Raw genomic sequence first — 15,868 nt, forward strand, 5'->3', positions numbered from 1 at the left:
TTTCCCACCTGCCGCGGGGGGGTGGAGCCCTGACTGGCTGCAACTGCAAAAGCTGAACAGATTTTTAGGCTGCAGTATTGCTTAGAGTTCTGTTTGGGGGGAGAGGGGTATTGCTGTTATTGATATTAATTTTCAGAACTTTATTTTGTACCTTCGTTATGATAAGCATGGAAATTGATCAGTTTGGTTGTGCACTTTTATGACTACTTTAGTTACATTTGAATTATGTATTTTTTTATGTTGTAAGCCAATTTGAGCATGGTTTCCCCTGAAAAAACATGCTGTTTGCTGCTGAATCAGAACAAGCGACAGTCTGCAAGAAACTTGATTGCCGTTTGGTCAATCAGTGGTAAACTGTGGGATTTCCTGGGGGAAGCAGTGGGGCAAACAGAGGTATGGATGAGTCCTAAGTGCATGTATCAGAGGCATCAAATTTTAGTTTGTACTATGAAGGCCCATATTTTTCTGGGTGCTCCAGCCCTGCAAATTAGTACAGCTCCAAAGCTTTCACCCGTCTAACACTTGCCTGATTATTGCCAATATATAAATCCTTCTTGTGCTCAGTTGCAGAGGGGATTGTTTCTTTGGAGGATTTATCTTAGGCCTGTAGCCACTGCAGTGGGAGGAGACGCTGTGGAAAGCAAAGTGATGTACTTTAATTTTAATTTTAATTTTTTACTATTTTAATTTTAATCAATAAAATAGTAAGTATTTTTTTCCTAATTGCCCAATAGAAACAAAAATAAAACCTGCTCCCAATTTCCAGTCTTCTTGTGTCCTGGCAGCAAAACAAATGAAATAACCAACAGGATTGTTAAATGTTATAGAATAATTTTTATTTTATTAAGAATAGTGTAAATGTATTAAAATTATTGTTGTTTTTATTGTTGTTTATACAGCATTAAGCATAAAGGTAAAGGTAAAGGGACCCCTGACCGTTAGGTCCAGTTGGACGACTCTGGGGTTGTGGTGCTCATCTCGTTTTACTGGTCGAGGGAGCCGGCAAACAACTTCCAGGTCATGTGGCCAGCATGACTAAGCTGCTTCTGGCGAACCAGAGCGGTGCACGGAAACACCGTTTACCTTCCCGCCGGAGCGGTACCTATTTATCTACTTGGACTTTGACATGCTTTCGAACTGCTAGGTTGGCAGGAACAGGGACCGAGCAACGGGAGCTCACCCCGTCGCGGGAATTCAAACCACTGACCTTCTGATTGGCAAGCCCAAGGCTCAGTGGTTTAGATCACAGCACCACCCGCATCCCTAGCATAGTGGCCTGCTAATAATTCAGAAATGTGCAGGAAGCCAAACAGTGTGACTAGTACCATAACAACATGAGGGTCTGCTCTTTTGATACTTTCTTGAGCTGTGGTCTAAACCACTGAGCCTCTTGGGCTTGCCAATCAGAAGGTCGGCAGTTCGAATCCCCGCAATGGGGTGAGCTCCCGTTGCTCTGTCCCAGCTTCTGCTAACCTAGCAGTTTGAAAGTATGCCAGTGCAAGTAGTTAAATAGGTACCACTGTGGCGGGAAGGTAAATGGTGTTTCCATGCGTTCTGGCTTCTGTCACAGTGTCTCGTTGCACCAGAAGCAGTTTAGTCATGCTAGCCACATAACCCAGAAAGCTGTCTGTGGACAAACGCCAGCTCCCTCGGCTGAAAGCGAGATGAGCGCCACACCCCATAGTCGCCTTTGACTGGACACTGAGTTCTTCTCAGCACACTGAGTTTGTGTGTGTATACAGCACAAGCTGCAAATCTCATTTCTCAAGCAATGATGCTGTCACCTTCACTTGATATTACTGTATCTTGGTAGTTGCAGAACATTTGCTTTCATGTTTTCGGCTGCTGAATTAGATTCTTCACCCAGAAATGGAAAAAGTTATTTTATATTTTTTGTCTACTGAAATTCCTACATTTATCTATTCATTGTATTACATCAGACCATGTCAAATCACTATATCAAATCATTACGTCAGATCAAATGAGCCACAATAAGGTGCATGCCAGACTACATGCGTGAAGGTAATATTTGCAGGATTTGAGATTTGACGGGGTGGGGGTTAAAAAGAGGGCCAATTACATACAGGTTTAGCATTTTGATTACTTTAATTTTCACTGAACAGCCTATGTGGTAAGCCAAATTTTAAACTTCATATATAACGTGGGGTGGGGGGGGGGGAATCCATATGAATACAATTTTCACCTGAAATATGCAACTTGAGGCTAGAAAGGAAATGTTCTTGCCCTACATTTCTCCACTGTGTCAAATACTGCACCTGAGGGAATCCCATCTTTGTTTAATAATCTGTGCAGTCCCTCTATGCAGAGTAGTCTCATGGAGAAAAGTCCACCTCCTTCTGCATAACAGACCTTGAACAGAGAAATCAGTACTGCAAACCAGTACATTTTCCTTAATATTACAGCCGACTCTTCGGTAATAGAGTTAGAGCCAGCCTCCCTCTTGATTGGTTTTGGGGAAATCCTGCTTGAGAACACTTCCAATCTTAATGTGCCGTTTCCCCCCAGGAACACCCTGGGTTTAGTGCTGAATCAGAACAAACAGCAGTTGGGTTTTCCATGGATTCCTGTTTGTTCCCATTTTTGTGAGGATAAAATGGGGAGGGGAGAAGCAAGTGTACCACCTCAAGCTTCTTGGAGGAAAAGCTAGTACAGTGGTACCTCAGGTTACATACACTTCAGGTTACATACGCTTCAGGTTACAGACTCCGCTAACCCAGAAATAGTGCTTCAGGTTAAGAACTTTGCTTCAGGATGAGAACAGAAATCATGCTCCGGCGGCGCGGCGGCAGCACGAGGTCCCATTAGCTAAAGTGCTGCTTCAGATTAAGAACAGTTTTAGGTTAAGAACGGACCTCCAGAACGAATTAAGTACTTAACCTGAGGTACCACTGTACTGTATATAAATGTAATAAATCCCTTTATCAGAAGTGGAAAATATCACCTGGGCGTCACGTTACATTCCTGGTGTTTATCTTTATGTGTAGCTATACAAATCTCCAGGTAGGAGAAGTGGGTGTTTTATAAACAACAGCTTGTTGACATTAATGTAAGATGAGGGTCTTAGAAAGATTGTGCTTCTTGAAAGAAAGAAATGCTTGGAAATAGGAAATGTGGCCAGATGCATATTTTACAATGTCATATTTCATTTGAAGCTAAAACAAACAGTATTTTTCAGCTTGATAATGCCAATATTGTCATAGTATTAATATAACTTTTTTGTAAATGTTTCTATCTTCTATTAGTAAATTACTTTCTTTTTAAGTGGCTTGATTTATCTCTTGATATAAGGGGAAATTGCCTCATATGATAATATCCATCAATTAAAATAATACTTATACTAATATTGTGCACAGTTTATTGGACCAGTTCATTCAATACATGCTGATGAAACCTTGACAAAAATCATATGGAGCCAAGGACTTTCAACCCATGAGAGCCAGCCAAATTCTCCAAGGCCAGGTTGCATATTTACATTTCACATTTCACTGGATTTAATTATGCATGTACAATAGTTCTTTACTGTGATGAATAATAGCCTTGAAACACATTAACTATTTGTTCATAGTGTATTTATTAAAATAAATAATATGCTAACTAGGCTTACTTAATGGTGACTTTGCATTAGCCATTTCTCTTTGGCATCTTTATTTTCTAAGATTTGTAGTACTTGACCTATTTGCTGTATTTTAGTTCTAATAACATAAGAAAAATCTAAATCTAACTATATCCTATGGGGAAAGATATTGAATGTAGTTCTAATGCTAAAATTAATTCAGGGTCAAACAGAAAAGAAAAATAATCACCATGTCCCAAAATTATTAATTATGTTTCTACTTGCATTTATTTATTTATCTATCTGAATTATTTATATCTTGCTTTTCATTTTAAAAAAACACTTAAAGGAAAAAAAACAATAAAAGCATCCTTTAACATTTCAAGATAAAATACTTCAGCATTAAATCAGCGCAAGTAGATAAATAAGGACGGCTCCGGCAGGAAGGTAAACGGCGTTTCCATGCGCTGCTCTGGTTCACCAGAAGCGGCTTAGTCATGCTGGCCACATGACCCAGAAGCTGTACACCGGCTCCCTTGGCCAATAAAGCGAGATGAGCGCCGCAACCCCAGAGTCGGCCATGACTGGACCTAATGGTCAGGGGTCCCTTTACCTTAGGGTTAAACAACATGGTGACCTCCAGGTGTTACTGGACTAGAACTCCCACCATCTCTAACTATTGGCCCTGCTAGCTTGGGCTGTGGAGAAATGTAGTCCAACAAATATCTGGAGGGTACCACATTGGCTTCCTTGGCCGATGAACATGGTATCTTTTACATCTGGGATGAAAATTGTTGCCACTATGTTCTGCTCGCTCCCTGACAGATTGGTTCCTAGGGGTAGTACAGGAGGACATTTATTGTGTCCCATGGCATTTGTGCTTTTGGATACCACAATACTCTTTCATCTCCTGCTGCAGTGGCCCTGGAAAAGCTACATTTCCCAAGAGCCAGTGAAGCCTGTTGTGAGCATGCTGGCTAAATCACTGCTGCTAGAGCTTGGAAGGTTTGTTTAATGGGAAGATGTGATGAAGGTGTTGGGTGTTGGGTGAGTGACTATGATGGGCCTGGGAGGAATTCTTCTCCGGGTGAGATTTTACTCCAAGCCAGAGAAGAATTTATTGGATCCTAATATTTGCTCCTCTTTGAAGTGAGCATTCCAAGTCCTCAAAAACCCATCTTCATGCTGCAAAGGATAGCCCTTTAGCCAGGATTACTAGCTGGGGAGTTGGTATAATCTGTAATTCTGGAGTGGCAATAAAGTAGACAGGAAAGAGAGTGTCTGGGTAGCAATGCAAGAGCTGCAGCAAGTTTTGGGAAGCTGGGTCAAGCAGTGCCATCTATACGGTTGTTGTACGAGGACCTAATAATGTAGAATCACTCCAAGAGCCATGCTATGGAAGCAAAATGTTATTTTTAAAGTGGCCCTTGTTCAAACAAAGTATGAGCCATAGCTGTAGGTAATGTTTTTTATATCACATCCCGCCCTTTATTAACTAAATGTGCTTTGTAAAAATGAGATCATTAGTTTTTTTAAAAAGATCATGGAAGACACGGCATAATGTGAACTAAGAGTGCTTTATGTGGTAGTTTATTGTGGCTTACCTTATTCCCTGCTGAATCAGAATTTCGCCAGGAAACGCAGCACTTGCTCTGAATGTGAAGTTGTCCTCTGGAGGTCTTAAACTGTGTTAAGCAATGCAGTTTAAATTCATGCCTTCTAGTTTATCTGAATGCATATATTTCCTCATGCAGGCAAGGCTTTTGTCTCTCAATTTTTAATGAGAGACTATATGGGCTCCCACTGGTTTATGTTTTGTCAACTTAGCTGCTTCTGTAGGCATAATGGCTTTGTAAAATTTCTGTGACTCCTGGAGGGAATCTAAAAGTCTCTCTGAAAGCCCATGCATCTGGTTATTCATGTCCCCATTACATTGCCATGTTGATGAAAGGGAGAGGATGTGCACTGAATGTACATCGAGGAGCTGCTTTGCATATGGTTGTGCTGCATTGCTTACCGCTTGCCCCCAAGAGTTGACAGTGCAATTTCAGGGTCATTGCTCATCTTAGAGGCTGCATGGTTTGCATGTGAGCATACAGTGAGTCTTCCTAGACTTCTACATCTGTGCCAATGAACAGAACTCAAGAGTTAAACATAAATCTGATGCGTGCAATTAATGTTGATTAAAAAAAACAACAACCAAGAAGGCTATCATCTGATAGAGAAATCATTTCCAGATCCCCCCCCCTTTTTTTTTACAATTCCAAACAATGGAATGGAGTTAAATCCATCCCATCTGACAACACGGAGTGAAGCAAGTATTGAATTAATTTTACTCATAAACTAGAGGGCAGTTAGAATGAAACAAAAATGACAGCCAGGCACAAAGGGCCTCAAAAAAGCACAAATATAAAGCCAGTAAAGGCCAGTAAGGCACTAAGAAGTGGCCCCAAATTTATCAAGATTTAAGGGCTGCCGCATGGAATTGTAGATGTTACCTTAGCTTTCTGCATAAGCTCAGAAACCCTGATTAATAATTGTTGTTGCTGTTGTTTATTAATCACTTTCCATATATACCCCAAACCTCTGTACAATACAGTGGTACCTCAGGTTAAGAACTTAATTCGTTCTGGAGGTCCGTTTTTAACCTGAAACTCTTCTTAACCTGAGGTACCACTTTAGCTAATGGGACCTCCCGCTGCCGCCACACGATTTCTGTTCTCATCCTGAAGCAAAGTTCTTAACCCGAGGTATTATTTCTGGGTTAGCTGAGTCTTTAACCTGAAGCGTATGTAACCTGAAGTGTCTGTAACCCGAGGTACCACTGTATATAACAAAAAGAGCTTAAAAACAGTTTAAAAACAATTTTAAAGGTTTTCCATGTGCAAATCTGGTGAAATCTGAGCTATGAGATCTAGCAAGAGATACATTTAAGTTACACCTCTACAAATCACCCCGTCAGCAGGCTTTCTAGAGATGAAAACAATAACAGATGATGAATTTTAAAACAATACAAAGAGGACAAAGTTGGAAGGAAAAAAATGCCACAATTGTTACACAAGGGACTGTTATGTGCTTGTTTCCCAATCTGGAAATTAGATTGTCTTCATCTCCCCCCCCTCCCCCCCAGAGCTAGGGATTGTTTAAAATATGTTTTGATTTTATATTTAAATGGCATTGTTTTAAAATTTTGATGTTTACATCCCTGGGCTGCTTTGAGAGGAAGAGGAGGATATATAAATTTAATAAATAAATAAATAAATGCTCCATTTTTTAAAAAAATAACCAAACCAATATATACTCAATTTAATAAATCAACCATAATCAACCAGTTTATCAAATTCCACCAGCACAAAAGGAACAAAAAACAGTGAAGATTAAAGCTTAAGTCCCCCTTTTAAATAAATAAATAAATAAATAAAGTCTTCAGCAACTGCCTGAAGCAGCATAGGGATGAGGCCTCACCCTCACTATTGGTGAAGTATGACATGAAAACAGGAAATCCAGAGGTAAATTGGTGACAAAACCATGGTGTGTGGACAGAAGCTTGTCTATGATGTTTGCTTCATGCGTAGTGATCATTGTGATGCCTAAAAAGTGTCAGAAAACTTCGCAGAGTTGGTGAAGAAGAGGAAAAATAACCCTTGAATGTATAGGATGAATAGTGTCAGTGATTTCTATGACTGGGACCTGGTAGAAGTGATAAGGCTACTGCCCTTTCTATTGTCATTAATGAGGAGGGGGGGAAACAATGGGTGCCACACAAAGGTATGTGGCCACAAGCTCAAGCTGATCAGTTACTTGCGGTATAGATTCTCATTAGGTATGACATAGATTTTTGTTACATAGCTCAGCTGGCTACAAATTGGACTCGTCATACTGAAGTGTATGTTCTCCGGTTCTTCATTTCCTCTGTTCTCGTTGCTATAGTGACCATCAGAAATCACAGGGAGCAAACAAAAGGCAAACGCGAAAGGAGAGTTTCTAGCTTTTAATAGTTGTCTCCTTTTTTGGAACCTTCTGCAATTTTCTTTTCTTTTCACTCTGCTCCTTTTTTCTTTTCTTTTCTTTTTTTGTGTTCCAGGGATAATCACGCACAGAAACTACAATTTTCCAATATGCTGCAGGAAAGTGTTTTGCACAAAATGAGGACTTTGTTGTTCCAAGATTTGGTGCGAGGCCTTCTCAGAAGGAAATACAACGCATGCACTAGAAGAGAACCCCACTGCCTTTGCAAAACTCTCAAAACGAATCCCTAAGCTACTTTTTTGAGCTTAAGAGAGTTTAAACAGAAGATTGGATGTTGAGCGTAGGAACATTTCGGAAATGAAATTCTGGGGGAAGTTGGATACATGCATTAAAGGTGAAACAGATTTATTCAGAAATTTCATAGCCATTCTCCTAACACAAATTCGCTTCAAAAAATAATAATTCAGATTTACCCCCTCCAAGAGTTCTGTTATGGATGCTGTTGGATGTGGAGGGTGAGGAGAAAGAAATAAAAAGTATTGCATTATTGCCTTAAATTTCAGAAGCAAAAGTGAAATGTGTGAGGCGGCAAGTGAATTCAAACTCTGAAGGTGTCCATGATCCCTGAAGCCAGCAGTGATCTGGACACAGAGCCAGAAACTGCAGGGGCACCAGACAGGGAGGCTCTTCCACCCGAGGCTGATGGACAGGAGTCTTCAGAGGAAACTGCCAGACCTCCTGGCCCTCATGGGCAGTCTCCTGAGCCTGAAGATCCAGATGGCTCCTACCACACATCACCAGTCCTGGAGAGCAGAGAGCACACCAGGAGGAAGGCTACTATTTCTTCAAGCCAGTGGGTTGACCCTTTAAGAACCTGGTGTGCTCTACAAAGGGATAGAGCCAGAGGCAGATTTAGGGCAGCATAGCCAGTTCTACCATGCTGGGCACCAAGCCTAGGGGGACACTGCAGGATGTCGCAACTATGATGTAGTGAATTTATTATTATTATTTTCTTTTTTAATTTTTACTTCTGAGTAGACGTGGATAGGATAGCTCTGTCCGGGACATTAGGGGGTGGAAGAATTCTAGGAGTGTAGCCCTGGTTGGATTGTGACAAAAACCATGTTCTCAGCATGTAGGCTAACCAGAATGAGGGAAGTTTGAAGATTTTGTACATTGCAGGTTCCAATATGATATTACTTGATGTTTACCTCTTGGACTAATGTGCAGATTTGAATGTAGCCATTCACAGGATTTTGCACTTCTTTGAACGATGAGGTAAATTTCTCCATAGATCAAAGATACCACAATAATGACATGAAAATGTGCATTAAAAGGTTTATTTAAATAGATATTCTGTAATTTTAAAACAAAATTCCAAGTTAATACAGAAATGGAACAAAATGGATTGATGGGTAAAAACATGTGAAAGTGACATGGATTAAAAATAGACATTTTCCCTCGTCCTTAACCATAATATTGATGCTAATGCAATGAAGTGTTTGTGGTGGAGGCAGAGAGGAAATAAAGTCACCTCCTATTCTCTCTATCCCCCCCCCCAATATCTGGGTGGTGCTCTTGACATCTGATCAGTGCTATTTTATACAGTATAGCCTTTATATATTTGCATTCATGTTGTCAGATCAGGGTGCAAATCTATATGTACTGGACTATGATATCTCTATTTTCTAATCTTCACAATGAAAAAAACATTTCAAGGTGAAATAGGCTTGTCCCCCCCCCCCCACAGTCATCATTCTGCTTTTGACAAAGATGAGATATAAGTCATCAATATTTCTGTGACTTAGCAATTCATTTATACTACTTTACTGCTTGGGACGTAGCACAGACTAGTTTTGAGCTTGATGAAATATTGTTATCTGTGTAATTCATTTTGTGCCACTTCAATGAGGTATTTGAATTTGTGGCTGCTCCCATTAGAGGCTGGAAATTGAATTGAAAATCCATGTGCAGGCGGCACAGATGAGGCAAACCTGAGCATCAGGAAAGTGTCAATTAAATTCACCTTTCTGCTTTCAGGCATAAAAATCTGGATCAAAAGCCTTGCCAAAAAAAAAAAGGAAAAAGAAAAGTTCCTATTATTGCATCAGCCAAAGACTACAGAAATTATTCCAGGCAGAACTGGTCCACGAGCAAATGCTTCTTTGATAAACTTCCAGTTTATTTTACCAAAGGATACGAAATTGTTAAACGGTGAACATGAGAACAATTTGTTGTTTTCTTTCTCAAAATTTGATTCTGTTAAAAAGGTTATTGATTACTTGTAGGAAAACACTCAGCAAGTTGAGCTTCAGCCTTTCCTAAATATTTTTGTCATGAAATATATCAGTTGAAACACACCCAGGCGCACACACCTGGTGTATAATTCAAAAGTCAATTTCCTCACACCAGCAATGACATGGAGGTAGAACATTTTAATCGGGTGCGGAGGGTCCCAGGTTCAATTCCTGCCATCTCCTTTCCACAAAAGGGTGCGGTAGTTTGTGATGAGGAATAGTTCCGCCTCATACCCTGAGGTGCCATCGTCAGTCAGAGTGGTAGCTCAAGGATATCTGAAAGGCCGTTTTCCCTCATACAAACCTGTCTGGGCTCTAATATCTCTCAGCCCCATCACTATCACAGACATGCTTGGTAGGGACACAGGAAAGGGCCTTCTTGGTGGCTGCTCTCAGCCTTTGGAACCCTAGAGAAGTGAGACTGGCTTCCTCCTTGTCCTTTCGCTACCAGGTGAAGACTGTCTTGTATCAACAGACTTTGTGGAACTGAATGGTGCTTTTTTAAGGAAAGGTCTGGTGCTGTGATGTTTTTATTGTAACAATCTATAGGTGATCTTTTACGTGTATATATTTTAATTCTACTACTACTACTACTACTAATAATAATAATAATTTATTATTTATACCCTGCCCATCTGGCTGGGTTTACCAGCCACTCTGGATGGCTTCCAACAAAATATTAAAATACAGTGATCAGTTAAACATTAAAAGCTTCCCTAAACAGGGCTGCCTTCAGATGTCTTCTAAAAGTCTGGTAGTTGTTCTTCTCTTTGACATCTGGTGGGAGGGCATTCCACAGGGCGGGTGCCACTACCGAGAAGGCCCTCTGCCTGGTTCCCTGTAACTTGGCTTCTCGCAGTGAGGGAACCACCAGAAGGCCCTCGGCGCTGGACCTCAGTGTCCGGGCAGAACGATGGGGGTGGAGATGCAGCTTCAGGTATACTGGACCGAGGCCATTTAGGGTTTTAAAGGTCAGCACCAACACTTTGAATTGTGCTTGGCAATATACTGGGAGCCAATGTAGATCTTTCAAGACCAGTGTTATGTGGTCTTGGCAGCCACTCCCAGTCACCAGTCTAGCTGCCACATTCTGGATTAGTTGTAGTTTCCTGGTCACCTTCAAAGGTAGCCCCACATAGAGTGATTGCAGTAATCCAAGCAAGAGATAACTAGAGCATGCACCACTCTGGCAAGGCAGTCCGTGGGCAAATAAGGTCTCAGCCTGCGTACCAGATGGAGCTGGTAAACAGCTGCCCTGGATACAGAATTGACCTGCGCCTCCATGGACAGCTGTGATTCCAGAATGACTCCCAGGCTGCGCACCTGATCCTTCAGGGACACAGTTACCCCATTCAGGACTAGGGAGTCCTCCACACCTGCCCGCCTCCTGTCCCCCCAAAACAGTACTTCTGTCTTGACAGGATTCAACCTCAATCACTGCTAAGCATTTGTTCATTCATTTTTTATTTTTAATGGTGGAGAACTCTAATCTGGGTACTATATTTTTGACTGGTATATTTGGAGAAATCTTCATAAATCATCAGGGTTTTTTGGGCTTAGAGAAGCGCGAGGGGGTGACAGGGATACTGAGGGCTAATTTGGTATTTTGCTCTAAAGAAATGTACAAAAAAACCTGTTCATTTTTAGGATGATTGGGAGTAATGAGTAGCTTCATTTACGCATTTGGGCAAGGGGACCATTAAGAGAGGTCTGTTGTTTTGATACAGAATGGAGCTGCAATTTACTAGGCACCAAGGCACAATTTTTATTTTGTTTCACACTGTGTAGTCTTCCTATGTTTACCTGCAATTGTATGTAAGAGAACAAAGCCTTACTTGCCATTGCATCCCTGCACCTTTGGCAGGGAAGAATGACTTCAAGGCACAGGTAACCTGTGGGAAGAGGCAATCCTTCAGGTTCTGTCACAGTCCCAACTGTGAAGAGCCCTAAGAGTCAATACTAACACTTGGAATAGGGCTTGGAATTGGAATTGGACCTGGAGCATGTGAGAATGTTAAGATATTGACATCATGTTTGCAACAGAGTCAAATTAGGGCAGCACAACCAAGTTCTGCTGCATTGGGCACCAAGTCTAGGGGGTGCCACAGGGCACCCCAACTAGTGAATTAAGCAGATTAGAAAGTGAGAGGCGGGCGGTGCTGAATTTTGGCCTCACACAGGGCGTTGCTGAAATTAGAAAGACCCAAGTTCAGCCCTGTTGATAACCAGGACTGGCTCCAGATATTTTACTGAGAAAGAATATTGACTGATGCTCCCTGCTTGCCTCAAGGTAAGAATACCCAGGGCCAGGCATCTGAGGCAGGAAATCCTACAAACACCTCTGCCCCCTTCCTAGCAGGAAACATACATACATACATACATACATACATACATACATTTATAAGCCGCTTGCTGCAGCCTGAAGCTACTGCCTCACTCTGTCTAATTGCAGAGCCAGCACTGAGGTTGAGATAGAAGATGTACCAACTTATGCTGATACAAGGTAAATGGAGCCACAGAGGCTGCTTCTGCCTCTAGTGATAAAGATGGATCAATGAGAACACAATTACAGTTGTGGTCCAAAGAAGCCATCTGCAGACATATCCTCTGAGAAGAAAGTTTGAGGACAAATAGAGCCCGAGCGATTTGGACCAAGATAGCTGCTACTTAGAAGATTTCGGCATTATTTAGTTGCCCCAGAGAAATAATCATGTGTCCCCAAAACTTAGGGGCAATTGCCTCCCATTTTCTACAAAACAGAATTCCTGAATAAGGCATGAGTGAGAGGCCTTGTACCTGAAGCCACTAACTGTACAATGGTTTTCTGAAAGCTTCTAAGGAGGGTTACTGCAACTCACTGCTGAAATAATACTCTCTCTCTACCCTAAAAAAAAGCTGGTAGCTTGTTTCACTATTGAAAAGATCTTATACAATTAATAGATTGAGTATAGGCTGGCCAATTACCACACACTATTATTTCAGGGAAACCAAGGCAAAGAGATTTGACTTTTTCCCCCATGCAGAAGTGGTTTCAAAGTTCTGCAAGCCTGACAAAAACTAATGTTCTTCCTAAGATTCAATACATATGTTCGGGACTCTATAAATACGATGAGTGAAGGGCAAAAAAGAGATGCCTTTTCAATAAAGGAAGGAAAAATGCTTATTTTTTTTATTTTTTTTTTAAATATTTTTTTATTGCTTTTTAGAAATACAGAAATACAGAAAAAAGAATAAAGGGTGGTTATAAGAAAATAGAATAGAAAAATAACAAATTTCCATATTCTTTTTCCATCTAATCTATAGGACTTCCCCACATCCTCCGAACCCTGCGTTCTCTGTCTTATAAAACATCAGCAATTTGTTAACTTATTTCAAAACTTATTGTAACTTCCATTTTATCATGTTCCCTATTTTCTAATTTACTATAACTCAATTCTTATATGTTTTATATTAAACACAATAAAGTTGTTTCATTATTTTACCTCTGAATTCTTGTGTCTTAATTTTCATTTCATTAACTTACATTTGTTGAAGCTAAAATTTCCTGAAAGGTGCATTTTTTAACATTCATACAGCTTATAGTGTTTTTTCAAATAGTCCTTAAACTTTTCCCAGTCCTCCTCAGTTGTTTCTTCTCCCACGTCTCGGATTCTGCCAGTCATTTCAGCCAATTCCATATAGTCCATCAACTGCGATTGCCATTCCTCCAGCGTGGGTAAATCTTGTGTCTTCCAATATTTTGCAATCAGGATCCTTGCTGCTGTGGTAGCATACATGAAAAAGGTTTTGTCCTTCTTAAGCACTCTCTGGTCCACCATGCCCAGAAGGAAGGCCTCTGGTTTCTTAGGTAAGGTAAATCTCAGTACCTTTTTTAGTTCATTATGGATCATTTCCCAGAAGGCCTTCACTTTCGGGCAGGTCCACCAGAGATGAAAGAATGTCCCTTCCGCCTCTCCACATTTCCAACATTTGTTGTCAGACAGATGATATATCTTAGCTAGCTTGACTGGGGTCATGTACCACCGGTATACCATTTTCATAATATTTTCCTTCAAGGCAGTGCATGCCGTGAATTTCAAACCGGTGTTCCATAACCTTTCCCAGTCTGCAAACATAATGTTATGCCCCACATCCTGAGCCCATTTTATCATAGCGGATTTGACTGTCTCATCCTGTGTATTCCACTTAAGCAGCAAGTTATACATTCTCGAAAGTAGCTTACTTTTTGGCTCTAACAATTCAGTCTCTAGTTTCGATTTTTCCACCTGGAATCCAACTTTTTTATCTATTTTAAATACCTCTTGAATTTGCGCATAGTGCAGCCAGTCTCGTACCTTAGTTTTCAGTTTCTCCAAGCTTAGCAGCCTCCAATTGTCTCCAGTTTTTTCAATTATTTCCAAATATTTAGGCCAATGGGCCTCCATGTTGGGTCTTTTACGTGCCTTGGCCTCCACCGGTGAGAGCCACCTCGGAGTTTTACTCTCCAATAAGTCTTTGTATTTTATCCAGACCCTCCAAATTGCTCTTCTGACAATATGGTTTTTAAACAATTTGTGCACTTTAGCCTTGTCATACCACAAATATGCATGCCACCCAAACGCATTGTCAAACCCTTCCAGATCCAGGACGTCAGTGTTCTCCAATAAAATCCAATCTTTCAACCAGCAGAAGGCTGCAGATTCATAATATAACCTCAAGTCTGGCAGGGCAAATCCCCCTCTTTCTTTCGCATCAGTTAATATTTTAAACTTTATTCGGGGCTTTTTGCCCTGCCAAACAAACTTAGAAATATCCTTCTGCCACTTTCCAAAACATTCCACCTTGTCCACGATCTGTAGGGCCTGAAACAAAAATAACATTTTCGGCAATACATTCATCTTTACAGCAGCTATTCGGCCTAACAAGGAAAGTTTCAATCTTGACCATATTTCCAAGTCTCTTTTGATTTCTGACCAGCATTTCTCATAGTTATCTTTAAACAAATTCAGATTTTTGGAGGTCAAGTACACCCCTAGGTATTTTACTTTTTTAACCACATTCAGCTCCGTTTCTTTGGATAACTCATCTGTTTCTGTAACTGTCAAATTTTTTGCTAAAACCTTGGTTTTTTGCTTATTTAACTTAAACCCCGCCACCCGACCAAAATCAGAAATTAATTCTAACACTCTTTTAGTGCTGGAGACTGGTTCCTGAAGTGTTAATACCAAGTCATCTGCAAATGCTTTCAATTTGTATTGTTTCACTCCGACCTCGATTCCCTGAACCAACCGGTCCTTTCTAATCATATTTAGCAACACCTCCAGAACTGAGATGAACAATAGGAAGGAAAAATGCTTAAATGGGACTTGTGTCAACAGATTTTTTCAGACTTTGGTGGAGGGAAGGTGCCAAGCTTTTCTGAGAAGATGATCGAGAGAATTTCACAAGGGGAACAAGCATATTGCATGCCTACCTTTACCCCAAGATCAATCCCCTTATCCTGAGATGCCGTTTGACAGTTTTCAATGAAAACCAGATTGTTTGAATTGTAGTATAAGATGCTCTCTGTGGGACTGCCCAAATGGGAACATCCTGTACTATTGAGTTGAACCTTAATTAAAAGAACCTTGTCCTCATCATTAAAACTTCTAAAACTGGGTTTTTGGTTTTGGCAGTTTAAAAACCTTCTGATACTCCCACTATAATTGGCTTTAAAATTACCCACTATTCGGTACATTTCAGAGTGTTCAAGACATTTACATTCCAATAACCTTCAGACTGATGAACTGCTCAGATTGGAGGAGGAAAGCTGATTCAGGTCAACAACCATGTAAGCAAATATTCAGTGTAATAATATATTACCATAGAGTTTGCATTTGCAAAAATTTGCCTTTGCATGTTCTGTAAGAGTTTTTAACAAAAGTTTTATGAAGTCATCCATTTGCACACAAGAAAAATGTTATTAAACATGTTGTTAAGTATGTTGTTGTTTAGTTGTTTAGTCGTGTCCGACTCTTTGTGACCCCATGGACCAGAGCATGCCAGGCAC

General features: G+C 40.6%; 1 long non-coding RNA gene across 1 annotated transcript; it reads left to right on the forward strand.

Moving 5' to 3' along the window:
• The first annotated feature begins 7,159 nt into the window (after nt 1–7,159).
• LOC310834362 lies at nt 7,160–9,748 on the forward strand. Its single transcript, XR_014559226.1, has 3 exons — nt 7,160–7,267; nt 7,659–7,937; nt 9,584–9,748. It is a non-coding gene; the product is annotated as an uncharacterized lncRNA (long non-coding RNA).
• The last annotated feature ends 6,120 nt before the right edge of the window (nt 9,749–15,868 follow it).

Source organism: Podarcis gaigeae (assembly GCF_964106915.1).
Source record: "Podarcis gaigeae genome assembly, chromosome: 2".
In the NCBI taxonomy this organism is placed as follows: Eukaryota; Metazoa; Chordata; class Lepidosauria; order Squamata; family Lacertidae; genus Podarcis; species Podarcis gaigeae.